The 22,346-nt window shown below is 36.7% G+C and overlaps 1 protein-coding gene across 2 annotated transcripts in view; it reads right to left on the bottom strand.

Annotated features, from left to right (window-relative positions):
- Positions 1-22,346, bottom strand: part of CERT1 (ceramide transporter 1) — a 112,677-nt gene that overhangs the window by 66,628 nt on the left and 23,703 nt on the right. The window lies entirely within an intron of this gene.

Raw genomic sequence — 22,346 nt, 5'->3', positions numbered from 1 at the left:
TTGCTGCTTTTAAGATTCTCTCCTTATCTTGAATCTTGGGTAATATAATTATGATGTGCCTTGGTGTGTGCTTCCTTGGGTCCAACTTTTTTATGTCTCTCTGGGCTTCCTGGAAGTCTATTTCCTTTGCCAGATTAAGGAAGTTTTCCTTCATTATGTTTTCCAAATAAGTTTTCAATTTCTTGCTCTTCTTCTTCTCCTTCTGGCACCCCTGTGATTGGGATGTTGGAATCTTTGAAGTTGTCCCAGAGGTTCCTAAGACTCTCTTCATTTTTCTGAATTGTTGTTCATTCTGTTTTGGTAGAATGTTTATTTCTTCCTTCTGCTCCAAATCATTGAGTTGAGCCCCAGTTTCTTTCCCTTCAGTGTTGGTTCCCAGTACATTTTCCTTCATTTCACTTTGTATAGCCTTCACTTTTTCCTCTATTTTGTGACCATACTCAATCATTTCAGTGAGCATCCTAATTACCAGTGTTCTGAACTCTGCATCTGATAGGATGGCTATCTCTTCATAACTTAGTTGTATTTTTTTCTGGAGCTTTGATCTCCTTTCATTTGGGCCATGATTTTTTGTCTCGGCAGGACTGTTATGTAGTAAGGGGTGGAGCCTTAGGTATTCTCCAGGGCAGGGCAAACCATGTTGCTGCGTTGTGATGCTGTATGTGTGGAAGAAAGGGTCTGAGAGGGAACTGTGCCACTTGCTCTGCTTTCTGCCAGCTACCCGTCACTTCTTCCACTACACACAAGCAAACTGGGCCCTTCTGGTGCTGATTCCTGGGTTGGTTGGTTTGTGTACATTCTAGGACCCTGTGTTTCTCTCCAACGAACTCTCCTATGAGTCTGGGAGTTCTCCCTGCCACCTCAACCCCCACAGCTTTTTTCAGTCCGAGGTTTTAAGACTTTATTTCCCTGTACTGGAACCCGGGGTTGCATGGTCTATTTTGCTACCAAGTTGTGCCTCCTAGTTTATCTGCACATGAATGTGGGACTGCCCGGTCCACCAGCTACTGCCTTGCCACAAGTCTTCTCTACCCTGGCTGCCCATCTCCACCCCTCCTACTGGTCTGGATGAAGATTTCTTCTTTAACTCCTTGGTTGTATGACTTCCACACAGTTCAATTTTCTGGCAGTTTGGGTTGCTTTTTGTTTTTGAATTTGTTGTCCCTCTTTTGGTTATGGGAGGAGGCACAGTGTATTTACCTATGCCTCTATCTTGGCTGGAAGCGGATTCTTTTTTTCTTCTTGATGCTCTGATGGACTATTTTCTTCTTCCTTATGTTCCAAATCGTTGATTTGAATCTTGGTTTCATCCACTCCACTGTTGGTTTCCTGTAAATCTGTCTTTGTTTTACTTAGTGCAACCTTCCTTTCTGCCTGGGTCTTTTTTATGCTGTTGAAGTACCCAATGAGTTCCTTGAGAATCCTAATAACCAGTGTTTTGAACTCTGCATCTGCCAGACTGCTTACCTCCATTTTGTTTAGTTCTTTTTCTAGAGTTTTGTTCTGTTCTTTCACTTGGGCCTTACTTCTTGGTCTCATTTTGGCAGCCTCCCTGTTTGTTTCTATGTATTAGATAGAACTGCTTTGACTCTCCGTCTTAGTACCATAACCTATTGAAGAAAAACACTTCCGTAGGTTGGTTGAGGCAGAACCTTAAATAATGGACAGGTTGGGGCAACCTGTGTGAATCAGGCTGATTGAGATTCCAATATGGTGTTGCTACTCTTCAATCTGTGTTGGGGAGGGTTCAGAAAAGGGGCAATGCTGCTGCCTGACCTCTGGAGTTTTGTCTGGGAGGAAACTGTCCCCCAGCACACACCCCAATGCCAGACACTTCTATTATTTCCTCTATGCCACTATGCCCTTCCAGCTGCTGCCCCAGTGCTGAAGCCCAGAGGGAGTAAGTCTATGTGAGTGCTAAGTCTGTTTTGGGCCCTTTAAGAGGAGATTCCTGAGACTCCTGAAGTTTCTTCTGCTACCCAAACTGCATTAATTTTTATAGCCAGAAGTTATGGGGACTTATCTTCCTGGCACTGGAACCTGAGGGTGGGTGGGGCTGGGATCCCTCATTCCCAGATATCCCTCCCAATTTTTATCCACCACTTGTGGGTGTGGGACCATCCATTCCACATCTCCCAGAGCATCTGTCTGTCTCCACCACCCCCTACCTGTCTGGATGAATGTGACTTCTTTGATTCCTTGGTTGTTGGACTTCCATACAGCTCAATTTTCTAATGATTCTGGGTGATATTTCTTTTGTAGTACAGTTGTAATTTTTGTTGTGGTTGTGTAAGGAGGCAAGTCATGTTTATCTATGCCTCTACTTTGACTGGAAGTCTTTCAGTATTATTATTTTAAAGCATACCAGGACAATCAGCAGAACAAATTAATCAATAGGGTAATGATTTAAAATACTGTAAATTGCAATGGCAACAGTTTTATTCTTGTTTAGGTCAATATAATAAAATATTTGACTTAAGAATATTTGAAACTGTACTTGAATAATGATTAAAATAAAATTAGAGAGGAAGAAAATATTTGGTACAACAATTTCATACTTGGAATTATTAAAAATCTCATCTATTTAGCTTTTCAAATACTTATGGATCTCCCTAGAGAATCAGTAGCTGCTGAAATAGGAAGAACACAAGTATAAGAGTGAGAAAACAGGTTCTAATATCACTTTAACCACTACAGAGAATAAGACAAGTTGGTCATCATAAGTTCCTGAGCTCAGCTTTCTTATTTTTAAAATGATATGGCTGGTTTAATACTACAGTTCTCCACACTAAATGTAAATACCCAAAGCTTAGGTTAAAAATGTTTATATCCAATGGAGTCCAAGTGTAAGGCAGTTCTTTGTTGAATCAGATGGAAAGATACTTCACTCAGAAAACTAACATTTATCATGTATAGATGAGGAGAGATTCAATCCACAATGATTTCCAGGGATTGCAGCATCTCATAAATCAAGTATATTCAAGTAAGAAAATGGTATTAAAGAGGATTTTATCATATTCTGTCTAAATAAAACCCAAAGGCAATACAATTAACTTCACTGAGTAGAATATTTACTTACTCTAAAGATACTTTTCTCAGATCATATTAAGAAACAGAATATTTTCTCAAATTAGTTCTAGAGAGCTTTTTCTTTCCTATTCAGATAGTAGTCACTCTTGTACCATGTTTTAAAAAAATAATGTAACACCCCATTTAAAAATCATTTATAGAACTTGGTTATTCATTTTGCATTTTCTTCTACTACAGCATTACATGAGCTTTCCTTTACAGACATATCTAAGTAGGCAAGATGTTACAGTGAGATGAGGCTGGAAGGGTTAAGCAGGACCTTTATCACACACCCTTGGTTAAGTGTTAAAAGAATGCAGAGGAAAATAAGACACTGTCTATCACAATTGAAAGTACTAAAACAATGCTCAAATAAAATATGGTACTGTAGAAGTAGAAGGTAACAGCAGCTCTTCCTACTCTCTCCTTGATTTCAGACCTTCCTTTCTTGTACTTGTAAGTACATATGGGCTTTGGATTCCATAATATATCCTTTTATCTACTGGGGAAAATTAGTAAACTACCAAGCCCATAGCCCAACCTGTGATACAAAAGATGATTCTAAAAAAGCTAAATTTAACACTCTGAAATTCAGTCTTATCTTTTTTTCATCTTTCCTCTTTTGAGGGAGACTAGAGGTTAAACTGTCTTTTTTCTTAGTGATATTAAAAGGAAGATGAAAAGTAAATAGATAAATCTAATGAGGCTGTATAAAAAAATGTGTTAAACAATTTTCCATCCTAGTTTTAGAAAACAAATATTAAAGGATAAGAAAGATCTTTTTTGTTTTACTTTGACAGGAGGGCTGATGAAAGAGTTCAGTAACTTTAAATGGCTATTTTATATATTCATTCCAGAGAAACACATTGGGTAAATTATAACAACAGAAACAGTAAAAGCAAATATTCAGGACACTTTGTGCCAGGTATGATGCCAAAGCTTTATGTGCAGTATTTTATTTCATTCTTTTAATAGTGTGTGTAAAATGAGTATTATCATTACACCCATTTTGCTGGTGACTTTATGCAATGTCTTCAGACTCACACAATCATGAAGGAAGCCAGGATTTAATCCCACATTCAAGTGTCCATGATATTAATCATTGCTATGCTCCTCGACATCCAAAGACTTTTGTTTCTACTTCTCTCCAGTTTGTCCCTCTCTGTATTTTCCCACTGCCATACTCTTGTTCTGGTCACCGAGTGTCTCATTTTGGATAAATTCTCCAGTTTTCAAACTGCTTTTAGTCTTGTTTCTCTTGAAATCCTTTCTAGTGTAGCCAAGCAGTCCTTTAAAAACAGACATTTAATTCTTCCTTTCCTGTTTTAAATCCTATTTGGCTCCCTATTTTTCTTAGGATCAAATCCTTACATTGCTTGTAAGATCCTGTAAGAGGTAGAAATAAAATTATACTAACTACTATCAGCCTCTATATTCACTTCTTAATCCATTACTTAAAATGTGGTTGCAACAATATTGCTGTAATGGGGGTCTTTTGTTCCAGTATGTATTTGCTGTAAGGAGATATTACCTATTTTGATACAGTAGAACTTGAAGAAACAGACAAGGATATAAGAATCGTGCTTATAGTGAAGAAATCTTTAATAATACTTTGCAATACTTTTAAGTGCTTAATAATATCAGCTACTATTGTCTCTTCATCCCCCACAAAGGCAAGATAAACCTTTCCATCTCTGGGAACACTTTCATAGGGAAAAATAAAACAGAGAAGCTAGCAGCAGATGCTACAAAATACCAACAATGATCTTTAACTTTCTTATTTTATGATTTGCCCTAGAAAAAGGGTCAGTGCATATTTTCTTTTAGATAGAAGTTTCACGGGCACAGAATAAAAACATCATAATTCTGTTCTTTTTATGTAATTGCAAAGAGATGACAGTGACAAAACAGTTAATGTTACTTTTTGAAACTCCCTTAAATGTCCCAGTAAGAGAAAAAACAGGTTTAGTATGTTTAAGTAGTACATGCAGGATGGCTGAAATATTAAGATTGCATTTGGCTAGGGGACAGGAGCCATTAAATCTTCTTTGCAATGAACCTTAAAATAATATGTGCACATAAAACAATGGTCAGCAGATGAACATTCTTTATTACTCTGGGGCTTTGGTCCCAAACTAAACTTTCTACACTAAATATGCATTCTTTCTTAAGGATATGGGAGAAACTGGGACTTATATCAATATCAAGTATGAAAAGAAACACATAACATTGCTAGTGGAGAAAAAGCTATAATACAGTACAGTATTATGTAAAATACATAATACACAGCACAGCATTTATGTAAAACTGTAAGGCTGTACACATGCAAAGATATATCTGGAAGGAAGCTTTACTAATGAATAGTGGTCACTTGTGTGTGGCCTAAATTTTCATTTTTTTGTAGTTCTATGTTAGCATTTTCTATATTATTCTAATTATTTACAGCAATCATATATCACGTCTACAAAAATTAAAATAAAAATAAGGTCACAGAACACATTCTTCACCTATCTCACTTAATATGGGTTAAAAAACTAATAATGCTGGTAAAGTTGCAGTGATATAAGATTTGCACATCCTGTCCAAGAAATGTACATCAGTATAATCTTTCTGGAAAGCAGTCTAGCAACACATATATCAAAAGTGATTGTATCCTTAAACCTATCAATTCTACTTCTGAGAATCTAAAAATGTAACTACACTGCAGTAAAATGCTTTATGTAGGAAGGCAGTCAATTTAAAATATTAAAATAATGAAAGATATAATAAGCAAACAAGCACTAAAATTACAGTACAATAAAATATTAACAGAGTTGTGTTATAAGGAGAAAATGATGTCAGATGGAGAAAAAAGCAGGATATAAACTTTATCTCCATAATGTTTTGAGGGTAAAATGTATAAAGAATAAGAAGGAAATACACTAAAAAGGAGAGTAATTGTCTTACTTATAAGTTGAAGATTGTTTTTGTATTTTTTTCTTATGAGCAAATATTACTTAAAAAAGAGTAGGGGAGCAATAAAATCTAATTAATAAAACTTTTTGCAGGAATGGTTTTAAAAGACTTGTTAAAAATTATTAGATCTAACTGTATGGGGAGTATTTTTTAAAGGGGCTGATTAATAATTTATCTTTTAACATTCAACTATGCATCCATGAAAATAGCTGAAATTAACCAGAAAGGGGGAGTACTACAAAAAATTGAGGTTGTTAGCTCTTGGAAAAATGTTACTACTCACTGATCAATGTTCTCATAATATATTCAATTAGATTATTTTTTTTAAATGCAGAATGCAATTAATTAGCACTAACACTGAATGGCTTCCAGGAGGATTAAATGATAACCACCACTAATTACTGCTCTATGACTCTATAGATGAAAGGGATGCCAAAAGGACCAAGGGACTAGGAGAGTGATATGAGCATTCCTATCAATGACTATACCTTGTCTGGCAAGAACAAGGACATTCTATGTGACTGAAAAATGACAGAATTGTTTTCAGCTATGGTAACATTAACATGCAGAACCTTCATTTACATTGCTACCTATTATTCCTAACCAAATGCTGTGTTTCATCCCTCAATTCCAAACAAACCCAGAGTATTTATCAGGCAATGAAGATAATAAGCAATATCTTTTTTAAGCTATTAGCTAAAAGATTTACTTGATGAAAGTAGTCTTGTATTATTTAAAAAAAAACAAAAAACATTTTCTCTATAATGGGGCTTCCAGCCAAGATGGAGGCATAGGTAGACACACTGTGCCTCCTCGCACAACCAAAATTAAGGACAACAAAAATTTAGAAACAAAAAAACAACCAGATCTGACAGAAAACTGAACTGTACAGAAGTTCGACAACCATTCATCCAGACTGGTAAGGGGGCGGAGATGGCGGCCAGGGGAGAGGGGTTGTGGCAGGAAAAAGTGGTGGTTGGTAGTCCCAAGCACCCAGGCTGCAGCTGGCAGACCCAGTGAGGCGCGCAAGGCCACTGGCTGACCCCGGACACACATCTGAGAGCACATAAACGAGGTGAAAACGAGGACCAAGACAGACTGCACAACTCAGGGCACCAGCACCAGAAATAAAGCCTAAGAGCACCGACTGAAAACACTTGCGCGGATTGAGGTGCCAGGAGAGACTCCTAGCCTCACAGGGGAGTTCATTGGAGAGACCCACAGGGTCCTAGAACGTACACAAGCCCACCACCCCCGGGAATCAGCACAAGAAGAACCCAATTTGCTTGTGGGAAGCGGCGGAAGGGACTGAAATAGGAGACTGAAATAGGAGAGCAGAGCAAGTGCCATTGTTCCTTCTCTGACCCTGCCCCCACATACAGCTTCACAACCCAGCGACTGGGTTGTCCCGCCCTGGTGAACACCTAAGGCTCTGCCCTTCACTATTTAACAGGCGCAACCAGACCAAAAAGGCTCAAACAGAAAAACAGATCAGAGCTCCAGAGCCAATACATCCAAGCTACCAAGAGATAGCCAACCTATCAGATGCACAGTTCAAAGCACTGGTGATCAGGATGCTCACAGAATTGGTTGATTTTGGTCACAAATTAGATGAACAAATGAAGGCTACGCTAAGTGAAATAAAGGAAAATGTACAGGGAACCAATAGTGATGGGAAGGAAACTGGAACTCAAATCAATGGGTGGACCAGAAGGAAGAAAGAAAAAACCAAACAGAAAAGGAAGGAAGGAACCAGAATTTTTAAAAAATGAGGAAAGGCTTAGGAACCTCCAGGACATCTTTAAACGTTCCAACATCCAAATTATAGGGGTACCAGAAGGAGAAGAGGAAGAGCAACAAGTGGAAAACTTATTTGAACAAATAATAAAGGAGAACTTGCCCATTCTGGCAAAGGAAATAGGCTTCCAGGAAGTCCAGGAAGCTCAGAGAGTCCCAAAGAGGTTGGACCCAAGGAGAAACACACCAAGGCACATCATTATTACACTACCCAAGAGTAAAATGAAGGAGGGAATTCTAGATGCAGCAAGAAATAAGGGGACAGTCACTTACAAAGGAGTGCCCATCAGACTGTCAGCTGATTTTTCAAAAGAGACCTTACAGGCAAGAAGGGGCTGGAAAGAAGTATTCCAAGTCATGAAAGGCAAGGACCTACATCCAAGATTGCTCTATTTAGCAAAGCTTTCATTTAGAATAGAAGGGCAGATCAAGTGCTTCTCAGATAAGATCAAGTTAAAGGAGTTCATCATCACCAAGCCCTTATTGTATGAAATGTTAAAGGGACTTATCTAAGAAAAAGAAGATAAAAAATGTGAACAGTAAAAAGACAGCAAACTCAGTTATTAACAACCACACCTACAACAAAAACAAAAGCAAACAACTAGAACAGGAACAGAACCACAGAAATGGAGATCACATGGTGGGTTAGCCACAGGGACTGGGAGGAGGAGAGAGGGGGAAAAGGTACAGAGAATAAGTAGCACAGACGGTAGGTAAGAAATAGACAGGGGGAGAGCAAGAACAGTATGGGAAATGTAGAAGCAAAAGAACTTATGACACATGGACATGAACTAAAAGGGGGGAATGTGGGTGGGAGGGGGTGTGCAGGAAGTAGGGGAGTGAAGGGGGGAAATGGGAAAACTGTAATAGCATAATCAATAAAATATATTGAAAAACATTTTCTCCCTGGCTGGCGTAGCTCTGTGGATTGAGTGCGGGCTGCGAACCAAAGTGTCGCAGGTTCAATTCCCAGTCAGGGTACATGCCTGGGTTGCAGGCTATGACCCCCGGCAACCGCACATTGATGTCTCTCTCTCTCTCTCTCCCCCCACTTCCCTCTCTAAAAATAAATTAAAAAATGTACTTAAAAAATTAAACAAACAAACAAAACCACTTTCTCCCATTAATAGCCAACATACCCAGTAAATAAAAGTAGAAAATGGTTTTGACTGCTGCCACCCACCATTATTTTTCCACATCCAATGTAGAAAAAGCAGAACCTCACCTGTCCCAGTAACGGTCAGAAATCTCCACTCCCAATTAAATAAAAATTCAAATGCAATATTGAAACACTTATAAAAAAATAACTTTGTAGCATAACCTTATTTTCTTTGATATTTTTCTGTAGTAACAACATAGAACAGTTACTCAATTCCAATTAACTGCCTTTTTTACCTTTCTTATCTAAAGAAACAGTTTGCAAGGAAATTACAGACTAATAAAGACTAGAGAAATAAGCTGAAAATCTAGTAATATTCATCTGAATTGTTAGTAGATAATATGTGCTCAACATGATAAAAACTTGCAAATTTGGTAAACGCTATACTGAATTATACAATATGCTTTCAGGACATTATTTGTGCAAATGCCAGTCCTATCCTATGCTTTAAGCATAAGTAAATACACAATTGATTATAAATGGACTAAGGTGGCCAATTCATAGTAACCTAGAGAGAAAAGGCAATCAAATTTCCTTAAGACATTTACTCTGGGAAATGCCAAGAGATTAGGGAGTTAGCAGTAGGAGTTGAAGCTGGGAAAAAAGCCAGCGATAAGAAAAGGTCATGACAAACCAAGGAAGAAGAAACTAAGAATAGGATGGGAGGGCAAAAGTTACGAAAAAACAGAACTATGAAAGAGAATAATAGAATGATTCTAACCTACTCGGGTGAGAGTAGTTGGATTCTGTTAACAATAAGGTCACTCTGAGCTAAATATAGTTTGGGATATCTGTACAGGTAGCATTCTAAATTTTCCTGGTTCCTGGCAATACTCCTATTTCTCAAGGTAACACAAGTGGGCCTGCACTACCTGTACCATGTAAAATCCTCCAATTCCTTTTTTATCATCATGGTAAATGATAAACACCTTCCTCAGAAAAAAGAACTTGGATGAAAACTCTATAAATTACTGACATCTATTTCCCCTTTCAAGATAATATATTTTTTATTAAGTATTTAGGTAATTGGAAATGTAAGTGCAGATGTTGGCTCAGGTGAATTCAGATTTCAAAACTGCAGATAACAAAAATGAACCGTTATTTTAAAAGCCCTTGACAGCTGAATTATTTTTATTCCAGAACACTACGAATATTAAAGAGGGTTGGTACCTTGTTTTCTTCCTTGATTTTATCAACTATAAAAGTCCTGGTAGTGTAACACCATCTACATTTAGATGTTAAAAAAAAACTATTAGCCATGTATGAATTGCTTGCAAGCAATTTACCCATTACCTCCCACTGCTGGGAACTAAGCAAATTCCTGATCTTAATAAGAAACACATGCAGAGACACAATGTCGCTTCTTTGCTGGTTAATCAACTTCAGCTGTGATTCGATGCACTTGGGTTTTTCTACAACTTATCTGACAGCCCTGATGACAACAGGAGCTACCAGATTTACACTTCCTTCAAAAATCAAAACTCTTGAATGTAAAGAAGTAAAATTTGATTCCATCTTCTTCCCTCCATCAATGTGGTATGATGCAAATAGGTAAATGGAGAATTGGTTCTAATCCATAGATCTCATAAAATTACTTACATAAAACATATACTAAAAATAGTACTTAAAAAAGTTGCATTTGCATTCTTATGCCTTTGCTAATTAAATCAGATTCAAAATGCAAAGCTAACTTTATATGAAAATCATTTATAAAGCAGACAAGTATACAAAGAAACTTTACTATTTGTTAAGAAAATTTTCTGAAATTATAGTTAATTAAAAATTGTCAAACAGAGGTTGACCCAAGATGACAGAGGAGTAAGTGGAAGCTACACTAACCTCCTCCCAAAGCCAATCTAGAATTACAATTAAATTGTAGAGAAATTCTGAATAACCAACTGAACACCAGCTGGAGAAAAGCCTTTATAACCAAGGACAGACAGAAGAAACCACCTTACCGCAAGAGTGATAGGGAGTGCGGAGAATGTGAGAGGGCTGGCTGGGCTCCCACAGGCGGCAGCTTAAGTTGTGGAGGGGTAGTTCTGCGGTAGGGGGAGGGGGTTTCTCCTGAGAAGTGTGGGGTCTAAACCCTAAGCTGCACTTCCCAGCCTATAGTAACAGAGCTGGAAAGGAATTCAGGTAACATCCAGCTATGAAAAGCAGCAGAGCCCTGCCTGGTGTGGCCCACTGGATTGAACGCCAGTCTGTAAACCAAGAGGTTGCCAGTTCCATTCTGCTCAGGGCACATGCCTGGGTCCCCAGTTGGGGGCGTGTGAGAGGCAACCAAATGATGTTTGTTTCTCTCTCTTTCTCTCTCTCTCTAGAAATAAAATCTAAAAAAAAAAAAAAAAAAAGAAAAAGAAAGAAAGAAAGAAAAGCAGCAAGGTTTCTGTTGGCCAGGGAGAAAAAGCTAGAGATGCAGAGTCTCTCTTAAAGGGCCAATGCACAAAATTGCATTTGCTGCTACTTACCCAGAGTTCCAGCAGAGGAAGGGCAGAGTGAACTAAAGACACTTTAGAACTAAAGGGCAGAGTGAACTAAAGATGGCTTGGGGGAGGAAACTGAAGGAACAGCTAGCAGGATCCCTGTGCTGAGTCACTCTCTAGACCGCAGGAGCCATCTTTCTCAGACAGAGCACTCCTCTCCAAGTGGTATCAGCCTAAGGGGAAGCAATAGCCCTGCCACAGGAATTACTGTATTTTACCGTGTATAATGTATACCCATGTTTTTGTACACAATATTTATGGGATTATTATACCTAGGGTATGTAATTATTATACCCATGTATAATGCACATCCTTATTTTTCCCTAAAAAATTTGGGCAAAAAAGTGCTCAGTATACACAGCGAAATACAGTACTCTGCCCCAGCCTGTGGTACTTAAGCCCAGCTGCTAATTACAGCTTGATTAGATTAACAAACTGGTTGATTACTGTAGCAGCTACAGCAGAAAATGCAAAGCAGCAACGACAATGAGAAGACAAAGAAACAGATCCTAGATGAAAAGAGAATTCTCCAGAAGAACTAGATGAAATGGAGGCAAGCAATTTATCAGATAATAAGTTTAATGATTATAAGATACTCAATAGCATGAAAAGACATCGAAACCATAAAAAAGGGACCAGTCAGAAATAAATAATGGACTGTCTAAAATAAATAATACACTAGAAGGAACAAACAGTAGGTTAGATGAAACAGAGTATCAAATCAGTGGTTTGGAAGACAAGATAGAAAAAAACCCAGACAGAGCAGTAAAAAGAAAAAAATGAACTACAAAGTATGAGGAGAGCTTATGAAACATTTTAGACACCATGAAGTATCATAATATCTGTATCATGGGAATACCAGGAAAAGAGAGCAAGTGAGGGATCGAGAACCTATTTGAAGAAATAATGACTGAAAACTTCCCTAATTTGGTGACGGAAAAAGTCACACAAGCCCAGGAAGCTCAGAGAGTCCTAAACAAGTTGGACCCAAAGAGACCTACAGCAAGACACATCATAATTAAAATGACAAGGCTTTCTACGGCCATACTACCCTGATTGCGCCCAATCTCGTCTAAAATGACAAGGCTTAAAGGCAGGGAGAGAACCCTAAAATCTGCAAGAGAAAAGCAGGTAGCTTCATACAAGGGAGCACCAATTAGACTATCATCTGATTTCTCAACAGAAACACTTCAGGTCAGAAGGGAGTGGCATAAAATATTCAAGGTTATGAAAAGCAAGGTCCTACAACCAAGGCTACTTTACCCAGCAAGGCTACCGCTAGAAATCGAAGGAGAAATAAGGAACTTTCCCATACAAGAAAAAGCTAAAGGAGTTTGCTAACACCGAACAAGTACTGCAACAAATGTTGAAGGGCTTGCTTTAAAGAGTAGAAAAGAAAGAAAGAAAAAGAGGAAAACAATAAACCAATAAAATGGCACTACATTCATATCAATAATCACTCTTAGATATAAATGGCTTCAATGCTCCAACCAAAAAACACAGGGTAGGTGAATGGTTAAGGACACAAGACCCATATGCATGCTGCCTCCAAGAGATTTATCTCAGATGGAAAGATACACACAGACAAAAAGTAAAGGGTTGGAAAAAGATAGTTCATGCAAAACGACAAGAAAACAAAGCCGGGGTAGCAGTACTTACAACCAACAATATAGCCTTTAAAACCAAGGCTATAGTAAGAGACAAAGAAGGACATTACAAAATGATAAAGGGAACAATCCAACAAGAGAATTTAACCCTAGAAAACATTTACACTCCCAACATAGGAGCACCTAAATATGTAGAGCAAATCTTGACTGACAAAAAGGGACAGAAATACAGTCATAGTCAGGGATTTTGACACTCCACTGACTTCAATGGATACATCTTCCAGCCAGAAAAACAAAGAGACAGCAGTCTTAAAACACACACTGGATCAAATGGACTTCACTGATATCTCCAGAGCATTTCACCCCAAAGCAGCAGAATGTACATACTTTTCAAGTGAACAAGGAATGTTTTCTAGGATGGACCACATGCTAGGGCACAAAACAAGTCTCCATAAATTTAAGAATACAAATCATATCAAGCATCTTCTCTGAACACAATGCTATGAAACTAGCAATCAATCACAAGTACTCTGAAAAACATGCAAAGACATGGAAGCTAAATAACATGTCATTAAACTATGAATGGGTCAACAATGAGATCAAGGAAGAAATCAAAAGATACCTTGAAATGAATGAAAATGAGGAAACAACAATCAAAAATCTGTGGGACACTGGAAAAGCAAACCTAAATGGGAAATTCATGGTGTAACAGGCCTATCTCAAAAAACAAAAACAAACAAACAAGAAAAAAAAAACAAAAACAAAAACAAACAAGAGAAAGGCCAAGTAAACATTCTAACTTCACACTTCAAGGAACTTGAAAAAGAACAACAAACAAAGCCAAAATTAAGTATAAGGAAGGAAATAAAGAACAGAGCAGAAAAATAAACAAAAAAAGTAAAAAAATAAACAATACAAAAGATCAATGACTCCAAGAGCTGGTTCTTTGAAAAGATAAACAAGATTGACAAACTTTAAACCAGACTCATCAAGAAAAAAAGAGAAAGGACCCAAACAAATAAAGTCAGAAATGAAAAGGGAGAAATAACAACTAAAAATATTATGACCAGTTATATGTCAAAAAGCTGGACAACCTTGACGAAATCGATAAATTCCTAGAAACCCACAAGCTTCCAAAACTAAATCAGGAAGAATTAGAGCATCTGAACAGACAAGGTTACACTTAGCAATAATCAAAAAACTCCCAGCAAACAAAAGCCCTGGACCAGATGGCTTCACAGGTGAATTTTACCAAACATTCCAGGAAGAACTAACACCTATCCTCCTCAAACTATTTCATAAAACTCAAGAGGAGGGAGGGCTTCTGAATTCATTTCATGAGGCAATCATTACCCTAATTCCAAAACCAAATAAGGACAATACAAAGAAAGAAAATTATAGGCCAATATCCCTGATGAACTTAGATGTTAAAATCCTCAACAAAATATCAGCAAACTCAATACAGCACTGCATCCAAAAAATCATACACTATGATCAAGTGGGATTTATTGCAGGAATGCAAGGTTGATACATTTGCCAATCAATAAATGTGATTCACCACATAAACAAAATGAAGGATAAAAACCACATTGTATCAACAGATGCAGAAAAAGCTTTTGATAATATACAGCACTCATTTATGATCAAAACTGTCAGCACAGTGGGAATAGAGGGAACATACCTAAACATAATAAAGGCCATATATGACAAACCCACTGCCAACATCATACTCAACACTAACAAACTATAAGCATTCCCCTTAGATTGGGAATAAGACAGGGATGTCTGCTTTTACCTCTCTTATTCAACATAGTACTGGAAAGTCCTAGGCACAGCAATCAGACAAGCAAAGAAATAAAAGGTATCTAAGTTGGAAAGGAAGAAGTAAATCTATTTGCAGATGACATGATACTGTACATACAGAACCCCAAAGAAGACACCAAGAAACTACCAGAACTGACAAATGAATTCAGCAAAGTAGCAGGACACAAAATTAACATCCAGAAATAAGCTGTATTCTTATATGCCAGTAACGAAGTAACAGAAAGGGATATTAAGAAGACAATCCTATTCACAATTGCATCAAAAATAATAAAACACCTAAGAATAACCTAACCAAGGATGTAAAAGACCTATATTTGGAGAGTTTTAAGATACTGAAGAAAGGTAATACTTTGGTTAAGTAATACCTAACCAAGGATGTAAAAGACCTACATACAGAAAATTGTAAGATTCCAAAGAAAGAAACAGAAGATACAAATAAATGGAAGTACATATCATGTTCATGGGTAGGAAGAATTAACATTAAAATGTCCATACTACCAAGGCAATCTACAGATTCAATGCAATTCCTATCAAGTTTCCAATGATGTATTTCACAGAACTAGACCAAAATATTTCAAAAATTTATATGGAACCACAAAAGGCCCCACATGGCAAGGGTGATGATCCTGAGAAAGAACAAAGTTGGAGGAACCACGATACCTAATATCAAATTATACAAGGCCATAGTAATCAAAACAGCCTGGCAATGGCATAAACACAGACACACGGATCAATGGAACAGAATAGAGAATCCAGAAATAAACCCAACCTTATAGTCAATATTTGATAGAGGAAGCAAGCACATACAATGGATTAAAGGTAGTTTATTCAATAAACAGTGTTGAGAAACTGGACAGATACATGAAGGAAAGAGAGAGAGAGAGAGAGAGTGAGAGAGAGAGAGAAAGAAAGAAAGAAAGAAAGAAAGAAAGAAAGAAAGAAAGAAAGAAAGAAAGAAACTAGACCACCTTCTTCATAACATATAAGAATAAATTCAAAATGGATGAAAGACTTAAAGGTTAGACTCAAAACCATAAAAATCCTAGAAGAAAACACAGGCAGCAAAATCTCAGACATTGCTCGTAGCAATTTTTAAAATCAGAAATGTCTCCCCAGGCAAGGGAAACAAAAGAAGCAAATAAATGGGATTATATCAAACTAGAAAGTTATTGCACAGAAAAGGAAATCAATGAAATAAAAAGACAACCCACAGAATGGAAGGACATATTTGCCAATACATTTGATAAGGGGTTAATATCCAAAATTTATAAAGTACTTACAAAACTCAAAACCACAAACAACCCAATTAAAAGATGGGCAAAGAACTTGAATAGACACTTCTCCTAAGAGGACATACAGATGTCCAATAAACATATGAAAAGATGCTCAACATCACTAATCATCAGAGAAATGCAAATGAAAACCACATTTCACACCTGTGAAATGATGATATCATCTCACACCTGTCAGAAGGCAATCATCAATAAATCAACAAACAACAAGTGCTGGTGAGGATGTGGAGAAAGGGGAACTTCTGTGCACTACTGGTGGGAAAGCAGACTGGTGCTGCCACTGTGGAAAGCAGTATGGAGACACCTAAAAAAATTGAAAATGGATCTGCTTTTTGACTCAGTGATCCCACTTCTGGGAATATAGCTGAAGGAACCCGAAACACTAATTTAAAAGAACATAAGCACCCCTATGTTCACTGTAGCATTACTCATGATTGCCAAGGTATGTGAAGAGCCCAAGTCTCCATCAGTAGATGAGTGGAGAAAACATGGGACAATTACACAGTGGAATTCTACTCAGTTCTAAAAAAAGGAAATTTTACCTTTTGGACCTGGAGAACATTGTGCTAAGTGAAATAAGCCTGTCAGAGAAAGACATATGCCATACGATTTCACTCGGATGTGGAATCTAATGAACAAACAAGCAATACAGAGACAGACTCATAGATGGAAAGCAGATGACATTATGCTAAGTAAAATAAGCCTGTTAGAGAAAGACAAATACCATCTGACTTTACTCATATGTGGAATCTAGTGAACTAACAAGCAAAACAGACAGACTCATAGAAGGACAGTAGATCACAGCTAGTTGGGGAGGGCAGGGAGGTTAGTGGGTGGAGCGCTGGAGCAAAAAGGAAAAAGGACTCATGGACAACAGTGTGGTGACTGCTCAGCAGTGGAGGGTGAAAGGGGACGAAATAGTAATGGAAAAAATATATAATAAATATGAAATTTAAAAATGGCAAACAGATAATAGCTTTATATGATTTGATATTTAAAATATTAAGTAGTAACAAGTATATTTTGCCATTTAGTTGTTTTAAAATAGCTTTCTAATAAGAGTATATCAAATTTAACACAAAAGAAATTAAGGTGTTAAATAAGCAGAAATTGTTCCTAAAATTAGAGGAAAAGCACCAAAATCAAACTGACCCTCAGGTAGCATGGGGAAAATTTTCATTATGGCAAACAGCAACACAATTTTTAAAAGATCTTTAAAATGAGTATTGGGTACATTTAGATGGCTCCACCATGACAATCTTTTGGTAAGAAACTTTTTTTCCACATCCATTTCAAGTAAAATGTATTAAATTTGTTTCAAAATTTGTTTTCAATATTATTTCCTCAGACAGAAATCCTTAAGCTTCTCAGTTTGAGAATAAAGTTTTCTTCTGAAAGTAGTCAATGGAGCTTCACATATAAATTAGTGAGCCTTCTAAAAGGGTAAGTACAAATCCATAAATACTAAATTACAAAACAACTGCCCAAAGATTCCCACTATAGAAAATTAGTATCTGTAAAAATTACCATTTCAATTCTTTCTCCCTAATTGTGCGTTTTCCTCTGACTCCTTAAGTCTTGGGTAATTTCCAAAATGGGGGGAAAGTCTGTGTGGCCCAATGACCAGCAAAATATCAGAGTCTAATAAGGCTGCTCCCTTATGGGCATAAAGGAATATCGTGATTATCACAAACTGTCAAAACCAAAAACTTAAGTTTCATACGGTTTTTAGTTTTTAGATAATTTTCACAAGCACCATCTCATTTCATCTCAAGGCAACAGAGATGGCCAAAATATTTATTAATGAAAATAAAACCACATCTTTAAAAATCATTTATTTAGTGCTGTCTTTTTAAAAAGATTTTATTTATTTTTATTTATTTTTTAGAGAGGGAAGGGAGGGGGAGGTAGGGAGGGAGAGGGAGAGGGAGAGAGAGAGAGAGAGAGAGAAAGAGAGAGAGAGAGGGAGAGGGAGAGAAACATCAATGTGCAGTTGCTGGGGGCCATAGCCTGCAACCCAGGCATGTGCCCTGACTGGGAATCGAACCTGCGACACTTTGGTTTGCAACCTGCACTCAATCCACTGAGCTATGCCAGCCAGGGGTATTTAGTGCTGTCTTAAATCCTAGTAGAAATGCAGAATATGAATGAACCCCACACAATAAAGCCAGCGAGCCATTTCAAAAAAGAATTACTGGTCTGGCATGTGTATGTCCCTTTCTGTATTTTAAATTGAAATAGATCCTTCAAATTTAAGAATGACCTCAGGAATATCTTCCACAGGGACCACTGTCTAATGTCACAATGATTTATGCAATTTTTAATATACTGAAAAATTTTGTATCATAGAATTACCACTTTAAAACTTTTCTTGTAGTGAGCAAGTCATCCTGGAATAATACGAAGGAGTGCAAATCACCAGAGCTAAACAGAAAATATACACCTTTATATTGTATTTTTGTCAGTAGACATTCTAACACTAACTCTAAAGATTAAAAGAAAAAACTTCAAAAATCACGTATTTCTTCTATAAAAATCTGTTTTACAATACTCTAAGTTATTCTGACTGGAAAACTCTTATGTGCCCAAAGCTTTGCTGATTACTACAAAGAAGCAGTATATCTGAGCCTTTATGAGCTTATGGTGTAAAAAAAAAAACTCGAGATATGAAGAATGTATATTAATATGAGAATATTGTAATTCAAAAAGCCCAAGATTTAAGTCAACAAAATATATGTCAAATAAATACATCCTTAACGGATGGCAGAAGTGCTTGCTGTCCAAAAGCTCTGGTTCGCAGGTCAGACAGACCTAGGTCTGAATACTGGCTCTTACATTAATTAGCCATTTGACCTTGGACAAGTTACTTAACCTCTCTATGTCTCCATTTCCAATTCTGTAAAAATAGGATAATACTGTTAAACTCACAGGGCTGTGAGAGTAAAGTGAGATAATGTATATAAAGTGTTTATTACCACATCTGGCATACATTAATTCTCAAAAATGGTGGCTATCATCATCATCACCCCATTATTATTGTTCAAAAGGTCCTGTAAGATAGAACTGCAGGTGTGGGGTGGGGTGGTATGGTGTGTGTGTGTGAGAGGGAGGGGGACAGAGAGAAATGGAGATGGAGGAAGAGTGGGAGGGAGGGAGGGAGAGATAAGAGGGGTGGGGGAGAGAGATGTACTACTATATAGAAGTTATTATAATGAGTATAAAGACCTGGGAAAGAAAAGAACAGAAACCTCAAATTTCTTCCTAATACTGAAAATTGAAAATTACTTAAACCAGTCAGGGAAGCCCTAACAAAGGCCCAATAGCAACAACAACAAAAAGGCAATGAAGGCTCATCTCATGATATCAGAAGAGAAAGACAGGTCCACTATTCCAAGTGTCCTGTCTAACCATTATAAGAACAGGTGGTACAATGAGGAAGTAACCATTAATTGAATGAGTCGGCATGATGGAAACCCAGGTCAACTTTAAAGTACAACACTCCTGGTTTATCAGGACTACATTATTTTGCTTATTTGTTTCTGCTGGTGGTGGGGGGATATTGAGGCACATCCTGCATATTGACTGTCATTTTTCCTTCTTCAACTTTCCAGTGTCACATAGCTACTTAGTAAGAGTGCCAGGATTCAATCCCTGACTTGTCAGACCCCAGAATCCAGTATTTGAACACTAATTAATACAATAAAATGCTCTTTTTGATATTCCATGGGCAGGAAGATGAATTCATATTTGTCTTGCATATATATGGTAGTAAAACTCAGATGATATACGCTAACCTACAAGAAGTGAGCTTATGGAAATTATTTTCAAACATTCAGTCTACCAACAGTAAATGATAGAAAGCAGAATCAACATAAAACTGAATCCTAAGAATCCATGAACTAAAAGGTAGTACAGTCTCAGGCAAGTTACTTAATTTTAATCTAAACCTCAGCTCTCTCTTCTGTAAAACAATACTTCTCTCACCTCTTAGGATAGTAGGGAGAAAATAAAGCACATGAAGTACAAATAAAATAATTAATACTCGGTGATCCTCAATAAATAGTAGAACTCCAATCACTGTCATTATCTAGTTATCATTATCATCATCAACATTACCACAATGCCATAATATTTGATATAAATTTTGAAGAGCAATATACCAAAGCATGCTTAAATAGTAAAATTAAAAAATTAATTTCTACATTCAACATTCTTTAGTGATATTGAAGAATGAATTAGAAAACATCTCCCACTACCTCTTTATTTCTGGTCTATGGAAAAAAAAACTTTGCTAATTATGTTTGGTGACAGCATTTGAATTTTCTCCCTCTCAGATATTAGTTTAACAACTCAATTTATTTTTAGAATTCACATGCAATTTAAATTTTCACTGATATGTTACTTAGTTGGCACATATCATGTATTTTACACTAAAATTGAGTAATTAAGTATTAATAAGAATAACCATTAACAATGATTCTTCCTTCCATGGCTATGAAGGAAGAATCATGGCTATAAACTATCTTTGGAAATCAGAAAGGAAAAGTTTACATTGTGTCTGGAACCCTGCTGTTGAACCTTTTTCCTAAGAACTTAAATTCACCAAAAATCTGTTATCTCAGCTTAAGTCACGGTGCTCTGAAAGAGAACCAAAGATTCTATCTATTGTTCAAAGACACAAAAAAATCAGTAATATGAAAACAATATATGATTCATGTATACTTCTTCACTTGAAAAGGAAACACAAAATGGGAGTATGCAAAAAATTCTGGTTCAGCTTTACTAAGAAAAACAAGCAAAATATACAAAATATACTTAAACAGAAAAAACATGGGATTATATATGCCATGGGATTACATGCACTAAGAGAGAAGTTATCACAACAATTTATGGTAGGCTGCACTGTCTAATTCCAGGTAGGCCCGGCTCCAAAACAGTAAGATTCTGGAATTCTAGCTTAAATAATTCTCTCTGAAATAACAGAAAACTGTATCCCATTTTTCCATGGTTAGACGCTTTTCTAAAGCTAGTAATATCAAGATAATTAAGAGTCACAAAAGTTTTAAAACCAATATAATACTAAAGCTAAAATAAGGAGAAAAAGATTAGCATCACAGTCAGTTGTCTTTATGCTGGGAAAAATTCAGTCAATAATGAGACAATAAAAACTAACACATGATCAAGGTGGGTACTGGACAGAGGGGGGCAAAGGGAAAAAACTGGGACAACTGTAACAGCATAATCAATAAAATATACTTAAAAATAAATTAATTAAACAAAAACCTAACACATGATCAGTATCAAAAAAGAACGTGCCTGTGGTACCCCAGGCCAGACTGGTTTTTCTTGTTTTGTGTGTGTACATGTTTTGTGCCTGTCAACCAAAACAGGTGTTTCACCTACAGCTCTGAAACCCGAATGAACAAGTACAGACAAGTTTGTGAACAAGAGCAAAGTTCTCTTGAAATCATACTCAGGAATGGCACAGTAAATTTATAACTTTCCTTATTCCTTGTTTTACCATGACATAATGAGTTACCTAATCATGCAGATTTATTAATATATTTCTTTAGTCTATTTACCACTTACAGAAGTCAAAGACTAGCTTTAAATTACAAGAATGTGGCTTATATATTTATATAAGAAAGACTTTCTAAAGGCTTACTATTAAATAGCTTCATACTTACAAAAAAATGATTTGCAAATGTTTACACTAAGACTTTACCCAAATGGTTATAGATGACTACAAAATTAACACTGAAGCTTGTAAACATTAGGATTAAATGACTTTTATTATGAAGCAAATCCTAAATATGAAAATCAAGTTTTGTTTTACTAAAAAGGGCATATTTTGTTTTAGTCAACAATTAAAAATACTCATCACAGCTAATTCCGTTAGTGCAGCTCAAGTGTCACAAATAAAATTATTTTAAGCCCTGGCTGGTGTAGCTCAGTGGATTGAGTGCGGGCTGCAAACCAAAGTGTCGCAGGTTCGATTCCCAGTCAGGGCACATGCCTGGGTTTTAGGGCATGACCCCCAGCAACCGCACATTGATGTTTCTCTCTCTATCCCCCTCCCTTCCCTCTCTAAAAATAAATAAAATCTTAAAAAAAAAAAAAAAGATCTGGGAAACACTTAAAAAAAATTTATTTCAAA

This window comes from Phyllostomus hastatus, unplaced genomic scaffold (genome assembly GCF_019186645.2).
Source record: "Phyllostomus hastatus isolate PE091 unplaced genomic scaffold, TTU_PhHast_1.1 phas_contig_58, whole genome shotgun sequence".
Classification (NCBI taxonomy): domain Eukaryota; kingdom Metazoa; phylum Chordata; class Mammalia; order Chiroptera; family Phyllostomidae; genus Phyllostomus; species Phyllostomus hastatus.
The sequence above is the reverse complement of the archived record's forward strand: the minus strand, read 5'-3'. Positions and strand labels throughout refer to the sequence as shown.